Source organism: Ischnura elegans, chromosome 11 (genome assembly GCF_921293095.1).
Source record: "Ischnura elegans chromosome 11, ioIscEleg1.1, whole genome shotgun sequence".
Taxonomy (NCBI): Eukaryota; Metazoa; Arthropoda; class Insecta; order Odonata; family Coenagrionidae; genus Ischnura; species Ischnura elegans.
Genome location: NC_060256.1, coordinates 19,966,115 through 19,987,189, shown reverse-complemented (window position 1 = coordinate 19,987,189; position 21,075 = coordinate 19,966,115). Strand labels below are relative to the sequence as shown.

The 21,075-nt window shown below is 36.1% G+C and overlaps 1 long non-coding RNA gene across 1 annotated transcript in view; it reads right to left on the bottom strand.

Moving 5' to 3' along the window:
- The window catches only part of LOC124168003, a 412,764-nt gene that overhangs the window by 300,291 nt on the left and 91,398 nt on the right, over positions 1-21,075 (bottom strand). Inside the window, exon 3 of the long non-coding RNA XR_006866812.1 lies at positions 6,680-6,764. This is a non-coding gene — a long non-coding RNA (uncharacterized LOC124168003). The remainder of the gene's footprint in view (positions 1-6,679; positions 6,765-21,075) is intronic.

Sequence of the window (21,075 nt, the reverse complement as noted above, 5' to 3'; positions counted from 1 at the left end):
AAATCTTTTTCTGTGGCAATAGTGGTCCTAGACATCGATTTGAGAGAACGAAAAATCCAATTACTAACATTAGGCGACGTTATTTATGCAATCCTTGAAGATGAATCACGAACAGATGCGATTCTCGAGCAGCCGTGAAAGGTGACAGAGGACGTATCTTTTCATCTTTCCTCAAATCGCAACTCACTGGTTTTACATGATAAGGAATCGGCGTTTTTCATTCCTTAATTTAATTTATTATTGACCATTATTTCACAACCTCATCGCCTGATGTTTAACAATACCAAAAAACCGACTTTTTTCCTTCCAAGATTATGGCTGACCCTGAAACAGATCCCTTCTTTCTTCGCTTTTAAAGTTACGAAGCTCCAGGTAAGGTCCAGTATAAGCACTCTTAAATTGAATTCAAAAAGCCGCTTTCGTTGCCTAAATATAATGCACAGGTAGAAATAAACTACTGAAGAAAAGAGCCGTCAAAAAATAGCATGTATGGAAATAAATTCATTTTTAAATTAAATCACCAGCTATGGTTATACAAGACATTGGAATATAATTTATTTTCGCACGACTCGTTTCGTAGTTACAACAACAATTTCAGGTGCACATTTCCTTTATTTTGCAAATAAAGGCGTCGTGTGAAAATAAATTCAGTGGAAATATTGCAATCTCTTACTTATCTAATATTAATAGCTTCCACCACTTCGTGCCCCGTACATTAAAATATAAATCAGCATTAATTATTTTTAAACTGAGTGAACGGTGGTTAATGATAAATTAATGAAATGCTAATGTAATAGGCGCAAATGTTAGACTATACCATAAGAAAATATCTATTTCAAATGGTGAACTTACTGAACACCAAAAACTATTTCAGAAAGCACATTTTGTTTCTACGAAAATAGGGTAAGTATTTAAAAATCAACGCATTATTCATTTCACCGATATTAATTAAGACGGATAATCATGAAATATATAAACAAAGTTAAAAGGATCTATTGGTTTTCGGCGTCTACATATACTGTTTTAACGTAAATGTCTACGGATTTGTTTTGCATGAGATTCCTTGTAAGTACATGAGTACCTACTGTATAAATTATGCATTTATGTGGTACGCGGTTTTTTTAATAATGATATTCGGTATTACAGGAATAAGTAACAAATAAGTATATTTGTGACGAAATAAAAAGAAATGTTTTTTCCTTAACAAAATCATAAATAATATTTATAATCAAATGGCTTAGCTTCAAATTCACACAACGGTTTCAAAACTATAGCATTTAGAATACCACGCCGCCATTTTACTTTAAATAGAATTTTATATTGCAATTTACGTTGAGTTTTAGTTCTTATTTTGCGTTATAACATTTTTTAGTTAGATACTGCACCGAATATGTATTTTTTAAGGTTACGGATCCCGTATGATACTGCATTCATAGCATTCTACCAAGCACAGCTCAACGACTTTTCCCAGAGGTGAAATTCCGATACCTCTGAGACCTTTATAAGCAACGGAATTCTAGGGCCACTAAATACCTCCCATGTCAGATTTATCCCTCCAACCCATTCCACAAAAATACGCACACACTACGCAACAAATAGTAAGAACCTACAGTGACCTTATTTTTGCTCACCGGAATCTTTTACGGGTGAATCGGAAAAAAAACATGACTCGTATAATTCTCGGTTCGGGACATCGCTTCGGGGACTTGGGATTGAAATCCGTGGGAGCTCTTAAAAGGCCATTCTATGCACGGAAAAATTTACGAGGACTGAGAATCAGACCGTCAACAACAGCACAAAACACTTCCCACTCGAACGAATAGGAGTGGGCGATATAAAAATAAATGAATGGAGCGGAGCGAGGTGGCTAGGTATAAATAGGAGAGGTGTAGACGACGACGATAGGTTTGACGCTTCGAGAGACGGAAAAAAAATGGAAGCGCGTAAAGGGCGCTCAAAGGGTTTTGGTATTAACGCGAGACGAGGGGTTGCCTCAAAGCGGGTGGGGATGGACTCGCAGGGCATTGTGGGGTGGTTTTTTTTCTTTTTTAATGTTACAGGGATTTTCGGGAAAAGGGGTTTGACAAGGCTCGGTCGGCGCGGCAAATCCGCTGATGGGCGTAAATATCGGTTTCGGAGAAGGACACTACCCTATCCTCCTATATTTCCAAACCCCCTCTTAACTATCCCTTCCACTATCACCTGGAAACGCTCCGACAGCGACTCACGCAGAGCTTTTAAAGGGACGCGATAAATACCAGAGTCAACGGCAATGGCGTCTCATGACAGATTTCTCTTCGCCAGTCCTATGCTACTTACATTGGTCTAACTCTTTCGCAATTGAAAAAAAAATAATTTCGTAAAAAAAGATAGGCATAAATCGGAGGAAATATTTCACATTTAACATTATAATAGTACTTGCCTATTTTCATATTTTTCTCCACAATTGCAAGGTTGAATATAGCATTATGTGCCAAAACCTGAGTCAATAAAAATACTTAAATAAGAGTGGAAATAGACAAGTTATTTCAATACGTGAAACATTTTGAAATTTACTGACGAATTTCAAGCGTTTTAATATTACATTAATCGATAGCCACAATCAGTTTTATTCATTCACTAATTTTAAAATATAGGATGTATTTTTTTTCTTACTTGCATGTTAAATATTGAAAAAAGTAAGTAATTAAGTTAATTTCTTGGGTTACTATTGTGATAGTGATAAAATAAATACAAATATTGATCGCTGGATTGCAGATGAGAGAGAAGTAAATTGGAAACAATACATTAAAAATGTAGGAATATGGCGAATGAAAATTGGCATCAAAGAATTGAGTTAAAGAAAGAGCAGAGAAATACAAACAGAAATGTTTATTTAGCACGTTCATAATCAATGACAGAATTTATTTCTAGCAACATTAGCGTAATAGTACCTAAGGTGTTAACCTCATCCTTTGAAAAACAAAGTTATCAGCTCATTTTCTTTAGGTAAAATATTTAAGATTTGGCATCCAGTGCGCTTTACAAGGCCGTATTACCTTGATAAATGCATTCATAGACAGCACATATGATGTTTAAAGGAGAAAAACGGTCCTTACATGACTTGGTCGACTAAATATGACTTGGAACGATAACATTTCCTTTTTATATTTAGTTTTGATGAAAGTTAACTCATTGGAAAAATTAATGGGAAACTAAAACGAATAATAGCTATGAGATGTGGAAAGTTCCTTTTGGGAAATGCTGCGTTGTAACATTTTCTGCTCTACGTTTCACTCGTCCTTCTCGGAGTATTTACAAGAGAAAAATAGGAGTATGCAAACGCCATTTACGCGCTTTCATTTTTATTCCCGTCTCCCGAAACGTCAAACCTACCGTCGTCTCCACCTTTCCTATTAATTCCTAAGCCACCTCGCTCCTCTCCATTCATTTATTTTATATCGCTCACTCATATTCTATATTTTTCTCTTTAAAACGCTCCCAGTAGGAAGGGTGAAACGTCGAGTATAAAATGTAACCAATGCAGCATTTTCCGAAAGGAAATTACTACGTAGATAAAAGAAGCTGCGAAAATCTTCAGACTAATAAAAAAACATGGAGAATTTTCGGTTAAATAAAGTTACGGAATATTTCTATTTCTATAGTTCAGGGATTCAAACATGCGGTTAGGATAATCATAATTAGTAAGACGTAAACCTTCGACATCACACATTAGCGTACCTTTTAACGGATAAAATTTGTAAAATGACGGAATTTCAAAAGAAGCATGCATGGCACATGACATAGAACCCCTATCAGTGCACCTGATAGAGAATTATTACTAAGCAGAACATTCCAAACAGTCAGTTGTATGAAGTCTAGTGCATTAGCAAACGTCAATGGAAGCTGCTCATGAAAGATCACCAGCACTACACGCTGAGAATTGAGCACTCACTTCGTACGTGACCGTGCTTGTTTATAGAGGAGCGTGTTTAGCTGATGTGCGACGAAAGACTTGACTGATGGATATCCCTAAGGACTATTTATTATGCATGTATCGCACTCAACGTGAATGCAACGACATCTCTGGATGCACCGATGTCCATTCCCTGAAGAGAGCTCAAAGGATATTAACAACAATAATTTCGACCAGCACCATGAGTACAGAAACAACAAAGAGTTCCATACAACAATTGCATTTTAATAAGAGTAAAATTCGTCTATTACCTTTAAACTGTCACTATAAACTAATAGAAATATTAGGTCAGATCAAATGGACATTTCTCGACAGTAATTGGGAAGTTATAAAAAGAGTAGGAGAGAAATGAAATAATTTTGAAAGCCTTTTGAAAGTAAATAACTGGATAGTTTAATCTTCCACATCATTAGACAAGATGGATTAATGAAGATTGCCACTGAAGGATGTGTGGATGGAAGAAATGCGGACGTAGGCCTCGGATTAAATGTGTAGAGAGGGTGCTGAAGAATGTAAGGCGAAATAATTATCTACAGTTATTCCTTAAAGTATCTAACCAGTCCCATCCTCTAGTCAACACATTATCATTAAAGATATGAAAAAAACTGGACGGCTGGCACGCAAGAAAAAGTGTTTATGTCGCCGAAATCCGCTGAGGACTTAAATATCTTTATGTTTCATAGCATATTCAATTAGGTATTCAACACCACTAGATCTCATGATTGATTTTAATATACTTCCTTCATTTACTGATTCGGTTTAAACTTTAAGACTGCCTTTGCTGAATGGATTAAATAGAAAAAAATGGATTATGGTAAAGCTGGAATTACTCAATTGACCAGATGATGAAGAATATTGTCAATTGAACATTTTTTCCCATACCCTTCCGTTAAAAATGACGCCAGTGATAATCATAGAAGAATGGTATCGACATTAACGGTTAATTGCCAACTATTTTTAACAACAAATGAAGTTAACTGTTGACAGCGGGATAAAACTACTAAATGAAGGTAATCTTAAACGTTGACCTATAATATCAAATAATCTAAAGTACCAATTTGGAACTATTTATGCAATGATCGTGACTCTAAGCCCTAGTAAATCTTCTATATTATTTCTACTGTATAGATACCTTTTTCTCAACTTATACGCAACCAAACTCTACAAATGAGGTACCAAAATGCACAGAATTTATCAGAAAACATGCGATGGCATATCTTACTTCCTAAATATTGCTATTGTTTCCTAAAATTGGTTTTGAAATAATAAAAATAAAAACATAAATAAAACGGTAAATATTCCCGACGTTATCGGCGCACAAACTGATGCATTTGTTCATATGCAACAATATCTCTTATTCTTTAAATAACTTTTATCAAAATGCGGCTGATTCCACATTCAAGTCTCCTGTTGATACGTAAGTATGAGTCATCATGTGCGTTTAACAGGGTTTAGTGTAATTACTTCCAGTGTTGTGTTTAATTATTTTTATTATTATTATTTTTGGTTGTTCATTTATTTGGATTTTCAGTTCTCTTAGGAATTCTCAAAGAATTTCTTCTTGAGAAACTTCATAAAGTAAAGGAATATATAGTTTGAAAAATTCACTTTAATGGAGGAGAGTACTTCATGAAATGAAATTCCACGCAAGAAGACCTGGAAGGAGTATTGCTTTGTACCGCGATGTTTATTATGAATAGAGTAGAAAGTGGATTTATGATTGCTACTTAAATGGAGAGGACGACGCCATTTCCATCATCGCATGTGTGAAGTTAATTTCAACTTAAGAGCAGTCTTTTAACTTATCATTTAAGTTGTGCACAAGTCAACGTCGCGATACGAAGAATCAATGGCAAGGCGTAAAGGTACAAATGTTGACGGTGCGATTACAACGCAAATTAGAAGGGAAAACAAAAATATGATCGTGATGATTATGATAAAAGATATTCTGGATATTTGTTTATCTTTTTATTTATATTTTAGAGCACATACGACTTACCACAATAAGCTTTATGGATAAACCTCGCGCAAGCCAATAACATAGAGTGCCTAGTATCCTAATCGTTCCCAACAGACCACTCTCAGAAACCTCTTTAGAAATTCCTTGCGCCGGAATCGTACGTTGGCGTAAATGATTCGAAAGAAAGGAACTGGATTCTAGTCACAGAGTCAAATCGCAAGAATAAGAAAGCAAACGCTGCGTAATGGAGGTCAGGGTCAAATTGAGGGTGACCTTGAACTACAAAAAGGGAGATAAAGACAGAATAATTTGGAGCATGGCGTTGAGGTGGAAATTTTCTATCACGAGCAAATAGCACGTTTCTGGCGCACTCTTAACGAGGGTACCGTGCCTCAAATGAACAAAATAGGACTTCGAAATGGAATATAAGGGCTATAAAAACAGTCCTAACCCATATTAAATAATCCCCTAGCAGATATTCATTAACATAAACAATGTTGCATCCATAGTTCCGGTAGGATATCATATAAAATTTGTATTTAAAGGAACTTCTTTACATTTTTCTACAAGCGCCAAGGTAATTCCTTCTGAAAAATTGCTCTTTAACCTTACTTATATCACTTTTAAAATTGCTACTCACCAAGAAAATGATAATTCTTGGTTAGATTAGAATGTGCCGTCCTCTGTTTCGCATTTGTCTACATAAATTTGGAACGTTTGAGGCAAAACAAGTGTATAATTGTATGTACATAAAAATAACATACCTTGCCGAAGTTCTATAAATCCGGTGGGACTCAGCAGCGCAGATATTGGCTGCAGAAGACCAGTCACAATCGCAAGAAGATGAGCCTGGAAAATATGCATTAAAAGAGTTAAGATATTTCTTCTTTCTTTTATAACATACAATGAATAGAATCACAAGTAGGCCAAAGACACAACTTCCAATACAAAGGAAACAAACCAAACGTTGAAATATAAACAACCTGGTTCTATCGTTGTGCCTTATTCTCACTTAGATTTCTACTGTCAGTTACTAAATGAGGTAGTTCGATTCTTTCATAACTAACGATTTCAACCCTTTTCTTCAAACAAATACTTATAAAAACAAGAGCTAAGAGCTAATAAGGTGCATTAGTCAACTATTTTTGATTTATTGAAGATGATAAAATTAAATTTAATCCAAGGTAACTTGAACATTTCTATCAAAATATGCATCACACTATAGCTGAAAATTGATAACTTTAATCTCATAACTTTAGATGGTAAAATAATAACGAACTGATTCATTTTTTTAAATTTCCAACCTTAACGATAACAGCTATATAATACAATTAGACCTAAATAAAATTCCTAAATGGTACCCTTTAGCTGCTCAGAAGTTTCAGGAGCATTAGATAGCATGCATGGTTTCAAAGTGCGTTGACTAAGATAAATCGCCGCAGAATGAGACGAACATTACATAAAAAGAAACCCAGGTTATCTAAGGATAGCCCATGCGCTGAAGAAGGTTATAATTTCAATTACTCAAAAAATAAATAATGCTTTTCTTAAGCATTTCCTTGGGAAAAATACCAATTGGTTTCCGACCGTAAGTTTTTTTCAGTTATTTATCTTACTCCTGCTAGATATCAACTCTGCATATTTTCTTCCATATTCGTTCCTACCGCCCAGACATTTTTGCCTTTCGCAATTTTCTTCCACAACTCCTTACCGTCTCGAGCATCCAATTTCTTTCCCCTTCTTAGAATGTCTTTCCCGTCTACTTCTCCTCATCGCAACCTCCTCCAACATTTATTCGTTTACCTTCCTCTCCAACCAACTTGCTTTCTCCATCCTTCCGAGTCTCAAAAGCCCCGCGATAAACCCTTCCTCCTCCTTTTTTCCGCGAACTCCGAGATGAACAATACACCCCCACGAGCCAGGGAAAAGTTTCGACGGATTTTTTTCCTCATCCGTTACTCTCTCTCTCAACTCTTTGATTTCTCGTCGCAATCTCCGAATTCTGCCTGAATCAGGTTCTTTACCTACGCTCTTCCGCGTGCAATTGTCAACATTTCTCTCGCGTTGTCGAGAAGAAGCCGGAGAAACGTTATCAGCTCAACCTCATCACGTGTCATTACTACTTCATTTTCTTCCCAGCTCATTTGTTTGGCATCCACATTTCTTATTTCCACAGCCAGCCTCTTCTTCCTCCCCAGGTATTCTGCTCTCGGTCTAACTCTTCCTCTAACAATCTTCCACTGAGGTTTCCATCCACACTCAAGTGACGTAGGGGTTACAAATTTACTACATTGAAGTTACAAATTGAATTTGGCCATGTTTTTTTCTCGCCCCAAATCGTCCTAGCAATTAATTACCTATGGTACCACAGTAGAATACTCTCATTGATCACTCTCAGATAACATTGGGTGTACGTATCCATTCATTAATTTCCAAAGCAAACTTCATATCTATGGCTAAGTTCTAGCAACACGTATCTCGAATTCGACCGGTTAGAGACCGGTATCTTAAACAAAGCGTTTAAAAATTTAAACACTTAAGTTAAATTTAAAAATTAAAAAAAATAAAATACAAGCAAAAAACAACGCTTTGTTTGCAAAGTAATGCTTCTCTTTCAATTTTATGAACTTTTGGTTTTTAATTTCAGTGTGCAAGTAACAAATAATAATAGTTTTTTTTGCTCTTCTGAAAATCTGCGATCTATTTTTGAGATACGTCTTGCAAGAACTTAGTCATCGATATGGAAAATACTAATTCTATAACTAATACGCTTTAAGAATTTAAAAATAATATTAATGTAGCCAGAAAAATCTTCCACGTTCAATTGAAGCGTACAAGAGAAGAAACCGGAAAAACTTTATCAGCTCAACTTCATCATGTGTCATTACTACTTCTATTTCTTCTCAAGTCATTTGTGGGCATCCATATTTCTTCTTTCAACAGCCAATCTCTTTTCACCGTCGTTCTGCTAAGGTACCCAGGTATTCTGTTTTCGGTCAAACTCTTTCTCAAAAAATCCTTCCACTAAGGCTCTCATCCCCAGTGACGTAGGGGTGGTCGATCATGGTGTTTCATTTTTACTAATTTAATTTAGCCATTTTTCCCAACCCAATTAACCCTAGCAATTACCTCTAGTACCTCAGATGAATACTCTAATACATGACTGTATAACAATGGGTGTACGGATCCTTTCTTTAATTTCCATAGCAAATTAACTTCATATGGAAAAGACTAATTCAAGTAAAACAATTTAAAAATATTATTATTGTAGTCAGACATATCTGCCCCGTGTAATTGAAGCGTGCAAGAGAAGAAACCGGAGAAACAGTGATAGCTCAGCCTCATCATGCGTCATTAATTCTTTTTCTCCTTGACCCAGAGGTGGGTGCGCAGCCAAATTTCTTCTTTCCATAGCCAGAATCTTTTCACCAATTTACCTTCTTCCTGATAAGGTCTCCTTAAGGTATTCAAATCTCGGTCTAAGTCTTCCAGTACCACCCATCGACCAAGTATTCCATTAAAGTTGCCATCTTCTCAGAGTATCGTAGAATGTGGTCAATCTTCGTATTTCTTGTAATAAGATAAATGATTTTAGCAGTTTTTCCCCACCTCAATTCTTCCTAGCTTATAATGCCAGAACACAATGCTTTTATATATGAAGATAACCTTGAATATACATTGCTTTTCATTAATTTTTTACGAAAAAATAAGTGCAAATTAGTCAGAAAAGACTATTGCGCAACAGAAATTTTAAATATTATATTCGTTTTGAGCAATTAAATGATAAAAATAATTCCAGTGAATGAGAATTATATGTTTCAACTATACAGAGTAAAGATGCTCTAGATCCAAAGAAAAAATCGTACAAATGATAGCATCTTACAGGTAAGAGCTTGAGGAATTCTATTCACCATAATTCCAAGATAAACTCCAATGACAAACGATATTAACCAATTTTAATATGTCCGGGGTCAATAAAATAATCTACGGAGTTAAATGAAAGAAATATTTTTAAAATCAACGGTATATTACGACAATGCTGATGTTGCAGCCTTGAACAGTACACATAAAATAACAAAAACTTAATAAAGGAACACTTTTACCGTGCTTCTTTGACATAAATTCACGCAATGAATCTTCTGGAGCTTAAAAGAAAACAATATTATAACAATTTTATCATCATTTTTTCTCCATACAAAGTGTATACTGTGTACGTACGCCTAATCTACTCTCATAGATACTCGCATAAAATTTAAGACCCCTCCCTCCGAAATATTTATCAGTGTAGCGACTACCTGCGATAAATCTGGTGAGGAGACTAATAGCCCTTGGGTATCTATCCTCCGACACTCCGTTTTTATAAACAGCTACATTAAATATATAAAAAAACATATATAAAAATAATCAAAGATGCATATAACTCTTAAAATTATCTAAAAAAAAATATAAGCGGACTTAATAAAATACGAGTATATGACTCTCCGAAGCGTGCGAATCGTCAATAAAATATCATCGTAGGCAACCCCCAACCTAGATAGCACCCCCAGAAGCAAATTTCTGGCTAAAAGCCTGCTCGCCACGGAAGTATCAGATATTAAAATAATGGTACTCTCGTACAGTAATTTGATAAAGTTGATACAGTAGTGAAACTATGCAACAGTAGACTACGAACCCGATACCGTCGAATCCATTCTCCGCAAGAGACACAGTTAAGATAGAGGAGTCGAGATGAAACGCTCGCCAATTATCCGCATGGCCATCATCCCCCACTTTAAAGTTTCACCGAATACTTTTCCCCGGACTCGTCCACTTCCGAACCCACGCACACAAGAGGAACGGAAACTTTCCGGGGGAGAGGGGCGGATATTTTTAATATTCCACACGAGTGGCCAGAATTTCCCGCAGTAAAGCCACCCTTTCTCCCCGGGCGCAGTGCAAGCAGAAGAAGGGGAGGGCGGGCGGGTGAGGCAAAGGTAGGCTGGCGGAAAAGTGGATGGCCACGGAAAGAGAGGGTGGGAGTTGTGTCGCCGTCAGGAGAGGAGGACAGGGAGGAAAAGTGGGGCTGGGAGAAAGAAAGGGTCTCTGCGAGTAGAAGGCTAACGAGGTGGATGGGGAAAATAAGAGATGGCGCCACCGGACGGAGGATGAGAAAAAAAATAAGAGGTTGATATTTAAGGAAAGGTAGTAGCAGGTTGGGTACGATGACGAACCTAAGCTGCGTGCGCTAAACGTTTATGCGTGAACGATAAATTTAAAGAAATTAGAAGCGTTTCATAGCTACTTAAATACCTAATTAAAAATACATCCGAATTCCAACAATTAGCTACATAATTGCATTTTTTCCATAATTCAATATCAAACTTAATGAAGAAGCTGGATTTGGTCGTACCTTCTTCATTATTATTCTCGGTTAATTCAAAAATTTTATTCCCATAGGCAAAGATCGTCATGGCAACAAACGAAAAATGGTCTTTAACCCAGGCACCGTAATCACAGCATAAGTGTCAGCATTACATAAGATCGCCAAACTTGAGAGCTTAAATTTTAAGTACGAGTGCTACGCGGCGGAAGTGGGGCATGGACCATGACACTAGTATTTAGACTTTAGACTTTTAATAATGCGTTGTTACGCAAAACTGATGAGGATCAAATGGATACAAAGAGTAAGTAATGAGAAAGGGAAGAGAAAATGATTGCGAAAACATTTCTTATCCTCCTATGGCCGCAACAATTTTTCTCGAAGAGTTTAGTATTTGAAGCTAGGCAACCACAGCAATAATCCTCTTTATGCGTCACAATGCTTCTATAAAACTTGAAAATAACGATTTTTTTCAACTTATAAGGGTGGCATGGCTTGGCCCACGAACAAAATTCACTAACTCTTTTTTAACTTTGTGGTATTTACTAGTTTCTAGTTTACCAGTACTAGTTTTCTTGGATTTTACACAATTACTTATACCATTCTTTTTTACAGAGTGCCACCCGGGTTACGATGAATTATCAATTATTATTATTAATATACGGCTGAAGATGATGATAATTCATTGAAACCCGGGTCGCGCTCTGTAAAAAAGAAGCGGTATAAGTAATTGTGTAGCACCCAAGAAAACTTATAATGGCTTGGCCCATCTTTTTAGATTTTTTTAGAATTTTACTAAAACTAATTCCACCAAAAGATAGACCTGCTTAATGCGGGAAGCTTAAATATGGAAGTAAGGAACCAATTTATAAGAACCTACATTTGGATTATGCTCCTACACGGAAATGGGGCATGGGCAATGACAGCAGCGGAGAGAGCAAGGAAAAAGGCTTCGAAATGCGGTTCTACAGAAGAATGATGGATCGACCGAGTTAGTGATGAGGAAGTCTTAAGAAGAGTAGGGGAGAAGATAGGGCTCATGAAGACCTTGATATGATGACGACCATAACATGAGAGATGACAGCCTGATGAAGAAGAAGGTCGAGGGGCAAGTGGACGGCAAGATGGAAAAGGAAAACCCCGAATGAAATATATGGAACCTAATATAATCTCAATTTTATTGGGTCGGGATGGACTTGGTTTAATTTCTTATTTATTGGTTATGCATTATCAAAACTTTAGGTCTTATAGTGCTGGTATACTAACTGTTTTATCTAATCGTTGCGTAAAGAAGGACGTGAAAGAGAATAAAAATGTAGGTAAGGAGACATTAGTTGACTGGAAAATTTAGTGGAGAGCTGCGTCAAACCAATCGTGTTGACCAGTTGGGATGATGAGCCAGATTAGAAATCTTCACCATTTCTCACATCACCAAACACCACACCATTTCTCTGCTAAACTAACTTCGGCGAGGAAGAACGGTTTAGGGAGAGCGTTGGAGAGGACAGTGAAGAAGGAATTAGGGAAACGCCCATTCCATTCGGCGAGGAGGAAGAGGCGACTGACAATTTGGAGCCCACAGCGTTAAAGACGGTCCCCACGGCACACAATGGAGAAAGAAGAATAGGCGTAACGACCGGTAATTGTAATACGATATTCCCTTCTTATGCCACTGCCACGCAAGAGCGAAACGTGAGCAGGAAAATGCGCAGATCTGGACAATTCAAAAATAAAACCTCCGTGAGATAATACATTGCAATTTCATTAAATACATCCGTCTTTTTTTGCCCTCTTGTTAATACATAATTCCGAATAATAATAATGTCGTTTATTTTCGTAGGCAGTGGGGCCCATGAGAAAATAAAAGTACAGCTTTCTACAGTACATCTTGGTGGATAAATAGAAGTAAAAAATTGAATAAATGTAATTACAGACAAATGCAATCAGTGCAGATCCCCAAGAGCATGTAAAAACAATACAATATTTTCTACAAAAAATAAATAAATAATCGCACTTAGATGTAACATACTAAATACAATAATTCAAGGTGACTATACATTATGACAATTATGACAAACAAACATTTTTTAAAAGAAACCATAACATTAGGACAACACTGTGATTTAGCACAATTCTAAATTTAGTTGACCATTTATTCACATATGTATCAATAAAAAAACCAATAACAATAATAATAAGAATTAGGCTAAACAAGAATATAAACAGAAGATATTCAACTTGAGGTTAAGGAGGCATTCTTCAGAAACCCATATGTGCTATGTTAAACCTATTGATATTTGTACTGCTTCTTATTTGGGGAATAGTGAGTATAGGACTATTAATAAAGTTACTAGGTAAAGCAAACGTTTCGGACACCAACAACAGAGATACATAGGGAATACTTTAGGGTCCTTTTAAAATAGCAGTGAAACACGAGTACAAAGGAAAATGAATATCATTATCAAATTTGCTGCAAAAATATAGCATAATATATTACATCAAATCATTATAGACGGTCTAATGTAGTCATGCAAACATGCTATAGCTATAAAAATCATTTAATATCGCACAATCCTTTAGTAACAAAATTATAAACAATAAAAACCATAAATCACCGTAAAAGAAAAATGAAATTCGTTTAAATTGCCAAGTATTTTCACTACATGTATTGCACACACCTGGTTTGAGAAATATTATTTATTGTGTGATTCTCATCCCCCTCTCTTAATTAATGAGAGTTAATATGCTGTAATTATAATGATTTAATTGATAAGTAGTATTAATATGCTGTAACTGTACATTCATTTACATATTTATGACTGAGTTTCAAATTATTCAAAACGATAAATAAATATATATGATGAGTAGAGATGCGTGAAAATCGCAAATGCGATAAATGCGATATAGGTGCGATGTGCGCAAATAAATGCGACATATATGCGATGACTGGACTTTTATGATATTTTTACGCAAATTTGCCTTTTCGACTGCAAAATTCGTACATTTTGTACCGAGGGCAGTTTAAATGCTCCGCCGACACTCACCGCTTAAAGCATGTGAGCGACTGGCCAGCTGCTAGTTGGCTGGGATTCTACGTGGCCGCGAACGACAAGTGGGCGCGGGCAAGCTACACCTCCGCCACTATATTTCTTATTCCTTCATTTATTATTGTTCTACAACATAATTATTTAAAATATTCTGTATTTTGTCAAATACTGTGTTTCACTACATTTTATCGTCATCTACCTCATTATGAAAATAAAAAATAGACGCTACAAAATGCGATTAACTGTTATTGAAAGTGCGATAAAATAAAAATGAAAGTACGATTTTCACGTATCTCTAATGGTGAGTGAACCTAAATGATTTCCTTTTACCTGATAAAATAGAGCAAAGCCATCAGAAAAAAATGCAAAAAAGATAAATATTCTGGTTCGTGTTATATGGCCAACTGATGTCGTCATCAAGGTAGGACAAGGATGATGTAAATATCGCCGCCGTAAAGTTCCGCCATATTGGTTTGACAATTTTTGGACTTAAGTCTCCTGCTGATATTTTGAGGTGGCAGTTTTGTTCTGAAAATGAACTACATTAAGTGAAAATGCTACCATAATCATTGGTATATCGTCGGTGATTCTCATCGGATTTTTCCCATCATTCGTGATACTTCCATTAATGCATAAACTCTGCATGAATTTCTGTTAGCCGCTTTCCTAGTGGGAATATCCTAGAATTATACTTTACGAGCGTGATGCACCCGCTATCAGCGGGCTTCCCCCGCTCTTTCCAATGCAGGTCCACAGAGGGATAGGCGCGTTTCTAATTTTAAAATGTAGAAAAAAAGGCAGGGTCTTATGAACAACTTTAATTGGAATGTTCATGTACAAATTGAGGTAAGAGGACCTCTTTAAACACAACATTGGAAGTAATTACAGTATCCTCTGTTAATACTTGTTTAGCGTTTTCCTTAATATTTACAAAAATATTTTGAAAAGACCTTACCCTAGAGAAGGCTACATAAAATTGATCATGAAATAATACAGGGTCAGGCAGGAATAAGCCAGCTCTTTGCAAAGTATGACCCTGAGCCTTGTTAATAGTCATCGTATAGGAAACCTTAAGGGAAATTGTCTGCGAGTCAAATTAAAAGGCATGGTGGGATCCGACGGCGTTAACTGTATTCTTGGGATGAGGACACTCTTGCCGGAATCGATTATTTTTTTATCGATTATTTTTTTTTAATTTTTAAAAACCAATTTTGGGAAACAATAGCAATATTTAGGAAGTAAGATATGCCGTCGCATGTGCTCTGATAAATTCTGTGCATTTCGGTGCCTCATTTGTTGAGTTTGGTTGCGTATAAGTTGAGAAAAAGTTATCTATACAGTAGAAATAACATAAAGGATTACTGTAATGGTTAGATTTCCGTTGGCTATAAAATAATGAAATACCAGCATAAGTGCAAATAAATGACTAATTTTTTCTCGTAAAAGTTTTGTTTCAGCTAAGCCGATTGTAAAGCGTAACTGTGGTGATTGATAATAATTTTTCCCATGGGAAAAGATTTTTTGAGTTATGACTTCGCGAAGCCTACAAATGAAGTAAGAAAAAAGATTTAAGTACATTGTGCGTTCCACGGTTTATTTTAATGTATTAACAAGTTATGACCAAAACTTTCACAAAATAGAAAGCCTTGACCCTTATGGGATTGTCAATGTTTCTGTCAAAGTGGGCGTGGCTTGTACTACCCAAGCACCCCCATTCCGACCACACTTTGCTCCACGCTCGAAACCAGTGGTGCCCCCTTCAGTGACTCCGGCCTTTACAACCTCCTAGAGGGAGGAAAATCGGATGTCCATTGCAAATCCCATAACCCTGGCAGCTAATTTTGTAAGTTTTGGGTTTATCACAAATATGAGGATCTCAAGGAAGTCGGTTAAAGAGATAAGATACCTCAAAACATAGATTCTTCAATTACGCGTCTCTTCCGAGTTTGCGAGAAAATTACTCACACGTGCACTTCGGATGAAACGTGATGCCGCAGTAAAAACATCAAACACGTTTTAGAGAGCGTTTATCGTCACAAAAATAAATATATCCATAAAAGTGACTCGGGTTACATTACACGCAGGTTCCCAACTAAGAACGAAACACGAGCTGCCTCGAATGCAGCAGGTTTTGGGAATTAACTAAGGAATTCAACACATCAGAAGGTATACTAAGGTGGAAAATTCAAGCAAATCCTTGGCTCTCCGCGAAGTAGGAAATTCTAGCGCAAGTAAATTCCATTATTGCATTTTGGGTTACTGAGCACCACAACCGCGAAACGTTATTAAGTGTAGTCGAAACAAAGCAGATATTATCCCATTAGTCAGAAAACTTATCCCTAATATACATTCCATTGTAAAACTAAAACAGTCAGAAATGTCCGTATAATCAACATTGTTCTACATGAAAAATTTGAGAGCAAAGTTTATGCAAAAACTTACAGTTTGATTCATAAATAATATTAAAATCTATGCCTCTCCCAGAGAGAAAATTGTCTTTACAATTTTTTTCCAACATTCTCTTCGATTTTTAAGGAAATAAAAAATTATCGAAGTAAATTTTTTTCAGCCTAAAGAAATAAAGAATTACGTTGTATCGCAATTCAAGGACACAAATAAAAATGAATGAATGATTGATGTCAAAAGATTTTTTGAATTCTAATTACGTAACATATATCCTTTTAGTTAAATTCATTGCTAAGAGTTTACCTTATGATATTTTAAATGATAAATTCCTACAATTGGGGAGGGAAATGCAAGTAAGGAGAAATGGCCTACACAAAGTTGAGCTCGAAGCCAAGTATCTATAATCGCGACGTCACTCTGAAACCCGGGTAGTTCTCAGCGTAGGCCATCACCTTGATAGAGTAAATTTGGTTCTCAAATAAATGTTATCTTTATTTTTATATTTGGGCATCTGCTTCGCTTAACATAACGCTTCGCTTAAGAAAGGTAGAAATTGCCTGAAGTTTTGAAAGGAAAGCATAATTTGTTATTAAAATTCAATTATTGATTTACAGCATTGAATTTAGTGAGTGAAACAACGGAAATACATAAATAGAGCGATTCACTGAAACTGACTTGATGAAATGTGTCAGAAAAGCGGGTGAAAAACCATAACAGAGTGTGTTAATTATGAAAATATTTTATTTTAATCTCCAATTAGGTTCTTTTTTAACTCGGAAAATGCGGTGGCGTATTTTTATTCACGGAAATAGCTGTTTAAAACAACACTGGCATAGTCTGTAAAGAAATAATCATCTCACTATAATGTACAATCACCACGTGTAAGAGAAATAACAAGGGGAATAACAAAAATGTTATTAGAAACAAGGTTGAATGAAAAAAACGTCTTTTGATAGACGACTTGGAAAATGCCCTGCAGGTATTTAAACAATCATGTAATGCACATTATTTATTTAATGATGCCGATGTAAGAGAACTTCACTCGCTCAAGACATTTCCCAACAAAGCCTCATTTCGTCAACAAGCATCAGCAATACTTAGCGGGGATTCCTTACGGGCGATATTCTGATTAAAGGGACCAGTAAGATGGTATTAAATTAGGGTCAAAGCCGATTGAAACCAGACCGACTACACAATGTGGGGAATCATAAAGCATTCTATTCCCACAATTGCTGGCCCTCTATAAGGCCACGCAACACTTAAGGGGATAATTGAAGATCAAACAGTTTTATCCAAACGATCTCCCGGACGCATTAGAATATTGAAACTACATAAAAGCATAAAAATAGATCCTTATAAGACATAAAATTGCACTCGCTAATTAATTTTATGTGTGCGCTTAAAAATTTTGCAAGCATTTACAAAAATTACGTCTACTCAAAATTATTAGTAGAAAAATACTTAAAACCATTAAACATGTATCAGTATGTCCTTCAACTCAGATTTTTTAAAATTTTTCTGAATTGCTAAAAATAAAAAAAATTTAAAACCCAACACCTGCTTAAACAGCCTCTTTGATATGGATGACCTCAACCGGCGTGACTGTTTTGGAGTGATTTTCAAGTACCTTCCGTGAAAAACCACGGCACTGCATTTTCCGAGTTAAAAAAATTTAAATCGAGATTTAAATAAATTTAATCGAGATATTTTAATGATAAGGTCAATCTGTTATTGTTTTTTCCCGCTTTTCTCACGAGTAGAAGTCTGCTGAAATAAGTAAATCCCTATAATTATCCCCGTTACTTAAAATGATTTTTAATCCGAACTTCATTGTTTTAACAACTACATAACAACTTCTTCCATCACAAAGTCAGACTTCGTAGAAACGAAGCAGATGACCATATTCAGACTTAACGTGAGAAAAAAATTATTCCCTCAAAGTGATGGCATACCCTAAAAACTACTCGGCTTTCGGCTTTTACAGGCATCATCGACAAAAGAACAATAGATGTTTTATACTAAAGCAGACAATAATATGTAACACAAAAATATGAAATAAAAATCGCATAAAAAATAAATCTGCAAAACGCTGACTTAATTTCTTAATGAAAGGCAGCAGCTAATTTTTGGCGATTAGCTGGCAGTTCCATCCAGATGCCCAAAAAGCTAAAAGCATGCCATCATGCAAAATTTATGAGGTAGGCAGTTTAGCAGTAAGATTAGGGTTAATCCGTTAATCACTGTTCCACGAAAATATTCAGGACAAAACTCATACAAGACTTAAAAGGGCTTATTGTTAATTACACGCGAAGAGCCATGATAAAAATGGCCCCAAATATGATGAAAAAATATAACTTAAATGTCTCAGCGGTAATTAAGGATCTATTTCGCTAAATATTTAACGCGTAATTATTCAGGAGGAGAGATTTCCACAGAGATAAAGGGGTATTCACTAGTTACACGAAACAAACTACCGTAATGCTCACTGGTTTTTAACACGAGTTCGTGTAACGCAGGATGGAAAATAAATAGATAATTTACATTTTGCGTTTAAAGGGCTTGGATTATTTTTTAATTGTCTCAGATTTTGACTTTAATCTCTTAAAATTTTCTATGGGTAGTTTAATCTACATGATGTAAAACCAGGTCGATCATTTAAGATTTAGAGATTAAAAAATTTAGACTTTTAGATTTAGATTTTCCAATTTAGATGCTACAGCACAATGACAATTATTTTTCTATGAGTGACCACGTAACACAATTTCCAAATTAAAATATCTAGCTAAAGCCCTTTTGAGCGGAAATGCATTCAGTTTTTACGTCCGCGGGACCATTTTTGAGGATTAATATATTTTAGTGCCCATCGCAGCCGTATGCTCACCCTAAACACAAAGCAGGGTGTTTACCAGCTATATTCACGGTCAACTGATTGGTCGTGCCCTTCCTATCCCTCTTCCTGGCCGAGACAAGGAAGCGATTTTTTGCAGGCAACAATGGCAGAATGTCAATTATCAGCGAAACAATCGATACCTCATCTGCTGTATATTCCTCGCGTTCATGTCAAAGTCATGCGCTTTTACTAATTTTCCGTTAAGATAACAAAGGCTCAGATCCTTTAAAACTAAATGCATAAAATTATTAAATTCCGACTGAAAGATTGAAAGAAGCATAACTTACTCCCTGAAAAAACACTCACTTTAGTCATTCTCAAACGTTCGGAGCAGCGGTGAATTCAATCGCAGTGCTTTTAGAGTAATTTGACCAATTACAAATTTTAATATGCACGGGCATATGATATCATTAGCTAAAATTGCCAATAGTAGCCGAAGTCAAAGTAGACAAAAGCGCGTTTTTTCTCCACCAGCAGAACAGAAAATCTTTCAATATTTGTGGCCGATGCGTGACACTACAATTGTAAAAAAAAAATTCGTAAGAAGCATGTGTTTCTACGGATGAGGGGCAAAGACGTTAGAGAAGTAAAAAATGAAAGCACTCGAAATGTGGTGCTCCCGTAGAATGATGAAGATAAAATGGATTTACTGAGTATGTAATGAGGAAGTATGAAGAAGGGTGGTAGAAAAGAGAATTCTACTAAAAGCCTTAAGTAGAAAACTGGAGAACTTTGTCGGTATTATGTGGTACCGACATACCACATAATACCGACAAAGTTCTCCAGTTTTCTACTTAAGGCTTTTAGTAGAATTCTCTTTTCTACCACCCTTCTTCATACTTCCTCATTACATACTCAGTAAATCCATTTTATCTTCATCATTCTACGGGAGCACCACATTTCGAGTGCTTTCATTTTTTACTTCTCTAACGTCTTTGCCCCTCATCCGTAGAAACACATGCTTCTTACGAATTTTTTTTTTACAATTGTAGTGTCACGCATCGGCCACAAATATTGAAAGATTTTCTGTTCTCCATCATGATGGCTTGATGAAGACAATTGCAGAAGTACTGGTGGAAGTAAAGAAGTGCAAGGGATGGCCCCGAATGAGTTACATAGGACAGGTTATGAAGGATCTAAAAGAGAAAAAATACGTCGCTATGAAAGGCTAGCGGATGGGAGAAAGGAATTGAGATCTGCGTAAAATCAATCTTAAAATCGTTGACCTGTTCTCACGACGTGTTTCTTTTAAACGTTCTCTGATTGAGCCATAGCATGTTGTGATTTGTTTTGGTCCAAATTGGAACCAAAATGACAAAAATCCTCATAGCAATTCGAAACTTCGTGATGTTGTAATCACCCTGCCTTTCCATGGGTACAATAGACGATCGACAAGGACGTCGGAAATTGTTTGGGTTTGCGAACCGACACAGCGCCATCAAGGACCCAGAATGCCGC